Raw genomic sequence first — 13,246 nt, 5'->3', positions numbered from 1 at the left:
GGAGCAAAATCTGCCTGAGTTGTCATCTTAATACGATTGTCTTTCCAAAAATCTCACTGGGATGACAGTGAGACTATGAGCTCACCAGGTAAGCAGGGACTTTATCTCACAAGGGGACATAAAATCTATGCAGGAGAGAGAGTGAGAGGTGATCAGCATGGCTATATTAGTGTAACTGGGTCAATGTGGCCGTACTCTGCTGTAAATTAAACTCTAAAACAGAAAAAAAAAAAAAAAAAACCTCTTCACATATTTTACATGTCTGACAGACTTGTGAGCCTGTGCTGCACTCAGCCAGCCAGGCAGCTTTACTGCTTCCTTAACTCCTGCTGTGACATCTACCAGGCTGTCCATTGTGCTGCTGCCAAACTAAACAAAGATAATTTATCTTCTTTGTGGTTAATAGAAATACCTTCTCTTGTTAGGGTTTCGGGAAGTCAGCTGTCCAGTGAGAGCCAGCAGTGCTCTTGACCCTGCCACCTCTGGTATAACCCTGGCTGCTCCTCCACTGCTTTTGTTATTCCTAATTTCTCAAAGGAGCAATAGGCAACTTGTAAAATGGTCTGATGGCTTCAGGATCCTTGGAATAGGAGAGGGTAAAGGAGCGTGTTCCCCAGGACTGCAGAGCACCACCAAGGAATTCCAGGTACATTACTGACAGCGCAAGATTATATTCATGTGCAATAAGACTCTGTCTTAGATAATGTAACAACTACAACTCTCTTCCTGCTAGCCAACCTCACCTCTACTCACTTTGAGCGATTATTTAGAGGTTGATCACTTTACAGTAATACCTTCTTCATTGACTCATCTTCATGACAACATTCAAGGGATTCCAGAAGTTAACTGTTTCACAGTCAATATAGGAATCCACTGAGACTCCCTAGTTCTGGACGTACACAGTGCTTAAAACTGACAAAACAAGCACTGGATGAAAAAAAAATGAACAACACCAAGTTGGGAGGGAGTGTTGATGTGCCAGAGGGTAGAAAGGCACTACAGAGGGACCTGGATAGACTGGATCAATGGGCAAAGGTAAACTGTATGAGTTTCAATAGGGCCAAGTGTCGGGTTCTGCACTTTAGTCACAACAACCACAGGCAACCCTACAGGCTTGGGGAGGAGTGGCTGGAAAGCTGCCTGATGGAAAGGGACCTTGGTGTGCTGATGGACAGTCGGCTGAATATGAGCCAGCAGTGTGCCCAGATGCCCAAGAAGGCCAATGGCATCCTGGCTTGTATCAGGAATGGTGTGGTGAGCAGGACTAGGGAAGTCATCTTGCCCCTGTACTTGGCATTGGTGAGGCCCTGCCTTGAGTACTGTGTTCAGTTTTGGGCACCTCAGTACAGAAAGAACATTGAGGTGCTGGAGCAGGCCCAAAGAAGGGCAACAAGGCTTGTGAAGGGCTTGGAGAATATGCCCTATGAGGAGAGACTAAAGGAACTGGGGCTGTTTAGTCTGGGGAAGAGGAGGCTGAGGGGAGACCTTATTGCACTCTTCAAATATCTGAAAGGTGATTGCAGTGAGAGCAGGGTTGGTCTCTTCTCCCTGGTGACAGGTGACAGGACAAGGGGAAATGGGCTCAAGTTGCGCCAGGGGAGGTTCACCATCCATGAATGCGTTTAAAAACCATTTGGATGTCGTGCTCAAGGACATGATTTAGTGGTGGGTTGTTAGGGTAGTATGGTTAGGTTGCAATTGGACTTGATGATCTTTAAGGTCTTTTCCAATCCGAGCAATTCTATGATTCTATGATTTATTACCTGTCATACTCCACTAGGTATAGACGATTCACAATTACAACAATTCTCACTGCTCACATTCTTTAATGTGACACAGGATGTTTGATGAGAAGAAGTGAGTTTGGTGCAAAAGAAATGGAGCAAAAAATATTTTGTTTGAGTCACCGTCTGTCGAGGTGTTCAAGAAACGTGTAGATGTGGCACTGAGGGATGTGGTTAGTGGGCATGGTTGGGATGGTTGATGGTTGGACCAGATCATCTTAGAGTTCTTCTCGAACCTGAGTGAGTCTATGATTCTGTGATTCTAAATGGTGTGCTCAGGCTTCAGGAGGCTGTTGAAATTGCTTCTACACGTCACCAAGTCTGTTCATCTAGGAAGTCAATAGAAATGGATCTACCAAAGAGCAAAGTTTGACAGATCCTCTGGAGAGTGGCAGCAAATTGTTTTTACTGCAAAGAAATATCTGTGATTAAGAGAAAAAAACACCCCACAACACTCTAAACTGACAGATTATAGATACTTGTGAGATTTTGAAGAAACCCTTCAAATGTTAGTGACTACTTAACATGTCCTAGGGTGAATTGATCTTATGTCAGAAACAGTACTGCTGAGAGCAGGAGTTTGGACTAACTGGTTTCCAGAGGTCCCTGGCAATAAAATGTCTATGGCTATGATTTTTCGCTCTTCCAAAGCAGCTGAAAACTGTACCTCACTGTTAAATGCCAGATGTGGCAGCTTTCCTATCTGTGAAAAAGAAATCAAACACATTATAGGGAGGAGGAGTATATTTACACAGTGGTAAGAAAATGTAAACTAGGTGTCACAGGACGGTTGCTGAATAACATCTTTTGCAGTTTGGAGGGGCTGTGGGTGAGGAAAATCATTCATCCATCCATCCATTGCTCTTTACAGGGCCCTTAGATAAATATGGTAGAATTACTGAAGTCCAGTGAGCTATGGAGCTTCTTTGTTTGGGCAAAAAGTGTCTGGCAACCTGAAAGGCTGCTCAGGCATTTCTTCCAGGTGTCCTAAGGCCAAACAGCTGATCACATGGAATGATGTGATATGTGAAGATTACTCATGACTGTTTAGAGCAAACAGAATTCAAGTGTTTCTGTTCCCACAGTACCTGTGTTAGGAAAGGTTGCTCTAGGTGATTTCAAGGGCACATAGCACACAGCTATGCTGCATTACCTTGCTGCACTTGGCTGAGCGCTCTGACATATCTGTAAACAAGGATGTAAACAAGGTAGATCTACACTGGAAGTCCAAGAACAGGGGTATATTTCCATTTTGAAGCCTTGGACCTTGTTTACAGAGCTCTGAGCACCTCTGAGTCTGTTTCCCCCATAGCTTCTCAAAGTACTAACTAAGTCTATGGACTGACATAAACCATTGTCCCAGTTGTGTTATCATTTACAGATTAATGTTTCCCAGTATTCACAAGAAGGACACAAGGTTTGGCTCTGCAGGACATTTCTAGACAAGATGTGGAGATAATACAGGAGGCTGTTTTAGAACTGATCTTGTTTCCAACAAGGAAATGGAATGAGCATTCAGTGGAGGAAGGTTTATTACTGGGTATGAGGAAATACAGTCACAATAAATTCCAAATTTTAAACCCTCATTGACTTTGCCATTTCTCATGATGATTGTTTGTTGCTTTTTAGACAAAAGGGCAAATTGATGCCATAAATATGTTTTTGGAGTGTTCTCACTATAAGAAAGTCTCTTAGTTTTTTCTAGTTCTCTCCTAAAGCAAGAGCACTAACAAGGACAATTAGGACTAAGGCTGACTGAGGAAGCGTCAACATTTATACCTGTATTGGCTTTTTCTAGAAGGGGAGAAAATGAACTTCACATACAAAATGCCTTTCATTTCACTGCCTTTATTCTCATTTATTTATTTTGTAGCAGATCCCACAGGCTTTAACTGTGGAGAAGTCTCCATGGCACTAGACAGCGCACAAACACAGAGGAAGATACTGAAGAGCTTGCAATCAAATAAAGCAATGTTGCGGTGCCTTTTCTTTAGCTACAGGAGAGATGGCTAAGGAATCAGTTAAATTAAGACCATGCTTAGCCCAAATCTACAAGGCTGCATTTGCAGTCTCTTCCTGACACTCTATCTCTTAAAGAGCACTTACATTAAATAAACCATATTATGAAGTATGAGACAATACCAACTATATTAATTCAACTGAAAAAAATCAATAAGAAAACTAAACAAAATATTGTGTTTGACTCTGCCTGTTGATAAATCCAGCTATTTGCTCAATCCTTTCAGGGTGTGAAGGTTTTTTCTTCATCACAGGCTTTTCTCATATAAATATTCTTTCAGAAAAAAATAAAATAAAGCTGAAATCAGGTAAACATATGCTTGACTCTGATGATGCAGAAATTACCATGAACATCTTCAAAGGTCTGCTAATCCATGTGAAGGCTATTTTGATTATATGTTCATCTGTTCTGGTAATAATGTCATGAAAGCAATGTTTAATGATGCATTTGTAACTTGAACACTTCATAATCAAAACAGGTGAGTGGGATGTAGGACTAGATGCTCAGCCATTTGTGAGAAATGCCACAACCTATACTGTAACTTACAATACATCTGCCTTTGTACAGACTGTGAGAAAATCAGGGAGGCAGATTTTTGGCACATTTTGCCTATTAAGTATGGCACTGTATACATAAAAATAATTGGGTGTGAAGGAAAAAGAATTAGTTGTTTTATCCCAGAGATCTAAATAAGAGAGAAGAACCTGTTCTGTGTAGGCCAAATAAAAGACGTGTCATACATGCGTACAGATGAGACTGGACATGTTACTGTCACTCTTCTGACTGATGCTCTTCTAGATGTCAGCGGGGATCTCTGTTGTTTTTTCAACCTGTGAGGCTGGGAAGTATCAGCTACTTTTATATTCATATTCAGACCGAGTCTTTGTTCACACTGACTACCTCAGGAGCCTGTGGATAGTGGACAGAGGAAGCAGCAGGGAAACGTAGGGCGCATTTACCCAGCTTGGTCTCTGTCCTGTCCTCTTCTCCAAAACTTAATGCCTTTTGGAAGGAAGCAGCTTGCACACCCTCCAGCAAGTCCCTCATCCGACAAGAGGCAGGTAAAGCAGGTGGAAGGACAAGCAGCCTATTCTGTGAAAAGAAGTGGGCAGAGCTGACAATGCAGCAGGAGCCTGAGAGCCATACTGGAGAACAGAAGTACTGAGAGATATTTACTTTTCCCTAGGAAATGGCAGTAATATCTGGTGATTCCGAGAACAGCTGCCTCTGTGCAACCTTGACAACCCAGAGTAGCCAGGGCATACCACCTTCTTGCACATCTGCTGAAGCTCCCTTAACTTCCTCTAACCTTTTGTAATGTTTGCAGCCACTGCCACCATTGCTCATTTTGATCAAATACAAGGGACACAGGCAAGAAAAGTTGAGGGACAATAGGCAGGTGAAGAGGTCATGAAATAATATATGTAGAAACAGGCCACAGTTTGCATTGCTGAAGCATAAGAAAAATGGAGCTCGAATGGTTTTTTGGCCCCTTAGCTGAAGAAAGAACATATCTGTGTTGACTTGTGACTGTGCTGTGAGGTTGAAGGAGGAACTAGCTCACAAAATGCCTTCCTGGACTTAACATGTCCTACTGCTACCATTCTTTCAATGTCCCATTTCAAAATGTACCATCTTCATTTCCACCAGAAGCATATTGGTCAATAATACATAGAATTGTCTGCATTTGGATGCTAAGACTATGTCTACAGAATACTAGAATGACTTTACTTTGGGTTTCTATGCAACAGCTGGCTTATATCTTGTTTTTGCAATGCTCCTTACAGGAATTTCTGGAGTGACATGACTCAGCAAATACTGATTTTTTTACTGTGTTCACAAACAAATACAGCAATATCAAGTTTCACTAGGGAGTGAACTTTTTGCTAAATTGGTAACATGGCAGTTTTGTTACTAGATTCACTTTATAGTTAAATCTTTACAAAGGAATATGAGAAAAGACAAGATGATGCTGTGAGACAGACTGTGAGCCAGGTGTCCAAAATAATTCGACTGGTTATAAATTCCCCCGTAATTCTATCCCTAAATTCAAGGTTTGCTTTTTTTAACAGAATTTATTTGCAGCCAGGAGGTTTCTGTATAATGTCAAAGTGCCTATTTGATTAATGATTGCAGAAAAGACAGCTCAAAGCTAATCACTAGGTAACGATGAATTTCATTCATTTGCAGGTAAATGTCACATTTAGTCTTAATTAAACAGTAAATGAATAACTGCTAATTCCCCCACTCTCCAATTCTTTTTCTGTTCTCTGCAAACCTGATGTTTAGCTGATGTGGATATTCTAGGCCTTCAAAACATTTTATGATAAATGATTTGAATCACAAAATTATAGGAAACTTTATGAGTGGAATGCTTACTCCTCACATAATCCTTGAATCTGTGGAAGCACTGCTCAGCAACAGCTAAAACATTGGTGTGTTATCAACATTATTCTCATCCTAAATTCAAAACATGGCACTGTAGCAGCTAGTAAGAAGAAAATTGACTCTATTCCAGTAAAAAAAGGAGAATTAGGAATTCCAGTGCAAGATTAATATGGAAAATAAAGCCCAAATTTAAACCCGAACACAAGTACCTCAGCTTTTAGCAAGCAAGTCCTTGGAGTACAGTCTAAGATCCCAAATTCAACACCTGCCATTTGTAGCAAGAATGAGTCACCTCAGGATGGCAATACAACAACCTGCGCATTGAGTATGGAGCTGCCTAGGCCTGGCCAGAAGGAAAGGCTAAGAATTGGAATCTGCTGGATCATCCTGCCATGCTGGTGTTCAGCAAGAGCCTCTAGGATTGAACCTGGATGTAGAGTCCATGATCCTCCTTGCTGTGGGATTGTTTAGGAAATGTCAACTGCTATTCTATGTAAACACTAAAGCACACAGTAACCATCTTTTCTAAAACAGGAGCCTATGTGTATCCATCCTGCTGGTGTACCCAAAGTGCTCAAGCCTGCTCTCCCAGTAGCAGGATGTCCCAGTAGCAGTCTGTGAAGCTGTCTTGGCCATGGCATTTGTGCTTTTGGACTATAATTAGATACAGAGGACTATAATTAGATTCTGGTGCTGATTTCAAGTACCACATAAGCATTGCAGATGTTGTCCTATGCATGTAAATTCATCGTCTAGGGCACCCCTTTCTAAGATGGGTGCCTCAGGCTTGAATTACCTTTTTGACTTCTTTATTCAGTGACATATTGTCTTTAGCTCTTAATGACTGAGTGTATTGCCTTTGGGGACAATATTCTCAGATACTGTCCTTGTATTTTGGCTCCATACAAGATAACTCACAATGCACTAGAGTCCAACTGGGGAATAGGTAGCAATCATTTAACACTGTTTGTGAAATCAAAATATCTGTTTATTTTTGACTGATGCTGCTGAATTTGAGACAAATTCTCTAATAATTATGCTCTGCCTAAGTCAGCATATTTTCATATGTAAACATTTTTTTGGATGAACGTCTTCTGCTTTTGTTGCTGTTTAACTGATAACCCCATGGAAAATAATCAAATGGGCTTTGAAGTATGATACCTACAGACTAGAGTAAATAAAACTCGCTGTTACTTCTCCTTTAGAGATTTTTTGGATGGGAGAGGAGATAAAACAGGAGCAAGGTGAGCACCCCTGACAATCAGATGATGTCTGATATAGCTGGAGATCTATTATGAATCAGAAGGCAAGTTTGCAACAGGTTTATTTTACATACTGATTTCTTTTTTTAGTTAAAAAAGAGAGTTGCCTTAAGCTGGAGAGACAAGACTAGACTAGTCTAGAATAGAATAGAATAGGGCAGAGCAGAGCAGAACACGACAGTTCACTTGGAAGAGACCTTCATAGATCATCGAGTCCAACAGCCTGATCACTAATCAAAAGGCTAATCAAAAGTTAAAAGCATATTACTGAAGGCATTGTCCAAGAATCTCTTGAACACTGATAAACCATGGAGCATCAGTCACCTCTCTAGAAAGCTTGTGCCAGAGTTCGGCCACTCCCAACATTAAAGAAATTTTTTCTATTGTCCACCATGAGCCACCTCCCCTGAAGCAGTTTTGTGCCATTCATGTGCATCCTGGCCTTGGTTCCCAGGAGCAGAGCCCAGCACCTCCCTCTGCTTCCTTTTCTCATCCAGTGCCTTTTAAAGTGTGATCCCTCACTAACATAAAATCATAGAATGAAATCATAGAAGGGTTTAGGTTGGAAGGAACCTTAAAGACCATAGTGTTCCAGCTCTACTGCTATGGTCAGTGACACCTTCCACTAAACAAGGTTGTTCAAAGGCCCATCCAATCTGGCCTTGAACACTTCCAGGGATGGAGAGCTGTAACTTCCCTGGGCAACCTGTTCCAAAAATCTCTTCAGATACTTTTACTATGGAAATGTCAATTCCAGTCATCTAAGCACTCAAACAGAGTAATCAGCTTCACAGAGCCAGGTGTTTTTCATGGATTGTTCCCAAGAAAGGATTTTTAATCCAATTTTCCACACAGAAATCAGAGAAAGATAATTCTATCTATGTGATAACACAGCACGCAGGGAGGGTAATTGCCTGTCCCTTGCATTTACTAGTCTTGTACTTATTTCTTAAATTAACCCTTTAGCAACTGTTTAAAAGGTTTTTCAAAGGTAGCCCAAGATTCAGGTTCAGGTCAGATTGTAAGTACATTTTGTTTGTTCACAATAAGTCCATAGCATCACTTTCCAGACAAGACTAATGAAGAGTTTGTAAATGTGTTGAAAAGGATGCAAAGAAAATGTAGTCATTCTGAATGCCAGGAGTACGTTTCCAGGGACTGAATGTGACAATTAAGGGAGCAATCTGACTACATTTTTTTTACAAATTAATTCCTTTGAAATTAGTTGTTTTAAGTGACACAGGCACCTTCATCTCTGTCCCAGTGATATGGATTTGCCTACCTAGTCATTGCAAGAAAATAGTTGCTGAGATCCAACATACAAACGTTGGCCATAGCCACCAGAGGAACAGCATCAACAGCCACATCTCTTCTATAGGGATAAGAGATTCACCAATGTCAAGAGGCAGTCTGGAGAACTTGGCATAGAAGCTACCTCTCTTGCCACCCTTCAAGAAAGCAATAACAGATATATTACAACCATCAACCCATTATCTTTTTCTGGGAAGTTCTCTCTTTCATTTTCATTTAAATCCGCACCTTCTCTCATTCTAGATTACACTGTTCTGACTCTGCAGCATACATACCTAGATTCTTCCAAAGAAATGTCTAGATTTATTATTTCTTCATCAATAATTGAACAATCTCTTCCATTGTGTTCATAAAGTCCCCCAAATCCTGTAACTAAATTGTTAGCTGAATTATGGTGGCTGATTTTTACTACCACAACATAAATTTTAGGATAACAATCACCTGGTCTTTTGAGAGGGATGCTTGCCTGGTGAAGTCACTTGAGAGCATAGCCAGAACAAGGAACAAGAGCAGCTTTTGCTCGCTTGTGAAATAGGCTCTCTGCCTGTCAGGTTCCAGCTCTGCTACAGCACATGGAGCTTCAGTTCCTAGCTGGGAGCACTTTGGGAATCCATTGGCTACCAAAACTTGCTTTAGTGTAAACTGTAGACAATCTATTAGGGATAGAGATTTTTAGGTAGTACAGAACATTCAATGGCTCCATACCTTATTGCCTTCTCTCAAAATCTGGCAGAGAATTTTCTAATTTCAAGAAAAAAAAGCAGAAAAAAACTGAACAGAACTTATACACTTTTAGACACATTGAATAGTAAGAATATTAAATGGAAAAGGGGAAGTTATAAGAAAAAATTCTAGGTATCTTGCCACTGTTGATTTCCCTTTCCCTCCTTGCCCTCTGCTCCCCACACACAAACACCCTTCTCACTGCTTTCCCCAGGAGGGAATGGATCTTGCAACACTTCCTTGCTGTGGTGAGCACTTACTGACACAAAGACTCTCACTAACATCTTACAGGGAAATTTTACACAACCAGGGAAGCAGGAGAGAAAAGTCAGCTGAGCTAACCAATGTTTGTGACAACTGCATTTCTTTACTCCAAGCATATGCAAACTCCACTTGCCAGCTGGCCCATGTTCACCCCATTTCCTAACAATTTTATGAGCAGAAGTTCAATGACTCTCTACACTATACTGTCCACAGGTGAATACATGTCTCCGTAAGGTGAAGTGCCACCTGACAGGAATGCCACCTGACACGATGAGAATCACTAGATCACCTGTAGAATATGAGTTTAAAGCTTTGGTGATTATGACCTGGACAGCTGACAAAGGTCACAGACAGACAGAAAGAAACATCCATTTTTCCTTCTGATCCATGCAGCCATGTGATAGCACAAAGTTGTGCAGTGATTGCAGGAGCAGATGAGATCTGTTATTTGTGTTCTGCACATTGGTAAAGAATTTAAGGAAGTTTTTCTGGTTAAAAACCAACAAACAAAACAAAGAAAACAAAGAAACAAACAAAAACCAACCAAACAAATGAAATCATTAACGATTTATGTCATGATTTTCTTGTCATTGTTAACTACTGTTCAAAAACATGGAAAAAGTCAAACAGATTGAACAGTGTACTAACCTGATAAACCTCGAGATCTTCAAAGAATTATAAGTACACTGGAGGCTACTGATAAAATTATAATCTCTTCCTCTCCCTTCTTTTCTTCCTTATAATTCACTTTATTCAGTCAAGCACTAACTTTGTTACATAATGGTATATACATATGCTCATTTTCTGGGCATTACATTTTCCCAGCAGTACTCTGTTTAAGGCAGGGCTGTTCAATTGATAGTTAGACCTCTCCAAACTATTTCTCAAAAATGTTATAGGTTTACTGAAATTTTGTTATAGGAAAGATAATGCAAAGAAGTCTCGCAGTCTGAACCACTTAGTTTCCTACAGACAAATCATTTAGTGAAGGATTTTTTTGTTGTTATGAAGGAATTTGGAAAGGTTCACATGCTCTTCTCAGACGTATAATAACTATCTCTTGCCAGAGAGTCTTGGCAGTGCAGCTTATGAGAACCTACAGTGGGATTTCCTGAGGTTTAAATAATTAGTTTTCCCCAATAAGCTCAACAAAGTCTCTCCCAAATTCTCTGAATTCTGCTGATAAGTGAAAGTTATGCACTAATCTCATCATACCCAATCCCCTAAAGATTTTTTATATTTCCTGTACTTAACTGGCCTGAAAATATTGTCATGACAGATTCCATCAGAGTTTTCAACCACATCTGTGCCCTTCTCTTTCTGAAACAAGGAAAAGTAGGGTCAAATATTGAGATTTTCCTCATTTTGAAGATTATTTACTGCGATACATCCATTCTTGAAAGAATAGATTTGGTTCAGACTCATGCAAAAGACTGGACTGAATTTTGGAAAGCTTTTAGGCAAAGCTAAGGTCATTCGTGTCCTTTTGTAGCTGAGTAAAGGTAACTCAGGCCAGGTAGAGAATGGCATATGCTGCTCAGGGACAGATGTGGTCTGTGATCAGTGCCACTGACAACACATAGTCCAGAACAATGTCCTCTCCTTGAGTTGGGAAACTTCATAATATGGGAACTTTTCTCCTGAGAGGACAGCAGAGAGGACAACCTCTTCTTAAGGTACAATGGCTTGGAAAAGCAAAGATCTATCTTGCAAAATCAGAACCTTGCCTCTCCTTGTTTCATGGATTTATGACTATCAGAACAATAATGAGACGTAGGTAATTTGGATTGAAGTTATCTCCTGAGATTAAGAGCATCAACATGAAAATATTTTTTACAAAAATAACCTTTCTCAAATTTTTATCCTCTTTGGGTCAGAGATTGTCCATTAAAAAATATCTATTAAATGCTTTTTTATATCTACACTTTATATTTTAAACTGCAGGAGTTAATTCTTGGCTTCTTATTACAGATACATAAGGTCTCTGTTGCATCTAGTACTATATACATTAATCTCATCTTTCACTACTTGTCATGCAGCTGGAAGGGGATACAGCACAGTCTTCATACATCTTTGTTGCGTGAAATTAACTTTCAAGGAAACCACAAGATCCAACATGGACAGAAACTGGTCTTTCTAAATCAAAGAGTTGGTTCGTAACCATTGATTCAGATCCAAATAATTCTATTTCCTGTGCTCCAACTCATCCATTTTAAAGAGTCAGAATTGGTTCTCTAGGCTAAATTTATGATTTTAGAAACAGCTGAAGGATTTTTCAGCCTACTTTGGTATCACAAATGGATTTGCATTGTTCCACAGAAAGGAAAAATAACTGATAAACAGTAGTTGTGATCTACAAAATTCTGACTTTTAAGAGATTATGGTGCAATTCCTATACATGCAATACGACAAGTGAATGGGCTGCTCCTGCACAGTGATACATATATATGGCCTGACTAATCATGGAGGCTTCCCAAACAAGCATCACTTGCTACATTCAAGTTATGTATAGATCTCACTTGCTCTCACAATAAGAAAAGCTTTGTTGAAGAAGCAGTAGCCCGTTCTTTGCTTTGCAGTATTACTGAACAGATAGTCATTGCACATAAAAGTGCTGAAGTACTAGTGCAGTCCTTCAGGAACAATCTGCAGTCCAGTGTCTGCTCACCCTGACTGCCCAAGACAGGAAGCTGTAAGACCACAGTCAGCCTCAGGCTCTTCCCCTTTCCCTGGCATTTTGAACCATCAGTTCATAGCTCACTGAACCACACCCCCAAGAGGAATGAGAGGCAATGATTACTGCTTCCTTAGCGGTGCCCAACATCCTACTGAGGTATGAGGGTGATGCGCTACACCTCCCACAGACCAAGACCAGAGCTGGAAGCTACATGTTCCCCATTGTAAACAAAGACTCTAAGGCTGTGCTCTGTTCTAAAATGTTAAAGACATCATGACTATTGTTTTTTAAATGAGAACATCTAAGTTTTGGTGTGAAGGTACTGCACTGGGAGCAGATTCACAGCTGGTGATCCCAGATGAACAGGGCCCTTGGTCTTGCCTGGAGCAGGCAGATGTTCTCTGTGGCCACAAGCCTGAATATGCTGATTTAATGTGTCTTGGTCTGTATGCCTGAGGTATGCTTTTAGATAAAAAATGCTGAAAAGGTTTCTGTAAGAATTATTTGAATGTAGGCTTTTTAGTTACTGTAGCTAAAGATATTCACGTTATTTTTTTCCATGAAGATTTCTTATTAAAATCAATGCTGTATTTTGCGTCGATATCAACAGACAATCTCTCCCCATTTCCTGTAATATTTTTCTAGTAATAAAACAGCTTTTGAAAGTTCATTTGGGTACTTAGCACTAGAATAAATTAGTTCTGAGAGCATTTCAGAGTGTTTCAAGTATCAGCATTAATAATATCTGTCTTACCTGTAGCCCTGTGAAATTCTGAAGAAAAGTGTGCTCTCTCCCCTCCCCTCCCCTCCCCTCCCC

General features: G+C 40.2%; 1 long non-coding RNA gene across 2 annotated transcripts in view; it reads right to left on the bottom strand.

Moving 5' to 3' along the window:
* The window catches only part of LOC110390334, a 43,921-nt gene that overhangs the window by 27,304 nt on the left and 3,371 nt on the right, over window positions 1-13,246 (bottom strand). The window contains exon 3 of one of the 2 annotated variants that reach the window (XR_002433705.1): window positions 3,524-4,896. The exons of the other annotated variant lie outside the window; for it this stretch is intronic. This is a non-coding gene — a long non-coding RNA (uncharacterized LOC110390334). Of the gene's footprint in view, window positions 1-3,523; window positions 4,897-13,246 lie in introns of those variants that run through there. 2 annotated transcript variants of the gene reach the window in all.

The sequence above is a fragment of the Numida meleagris genome, chromosome Z (assembly GCF_002078875.1).
Source record: "Numida meleagris isolate 19003 breed g44 Domestic line chromosome Z, NumMel1.0, whole genome shotgun sequence".
In the NCBI taxonomy this organism is placed as follows: Eukaryota; Metazoa; Chordata; class Aves; order Galliformes; family Numididae; genus Numida; species Numida meleagris.
This window is presented reverse-complemented; position numbering and strand designations above follow the sequence as displayed.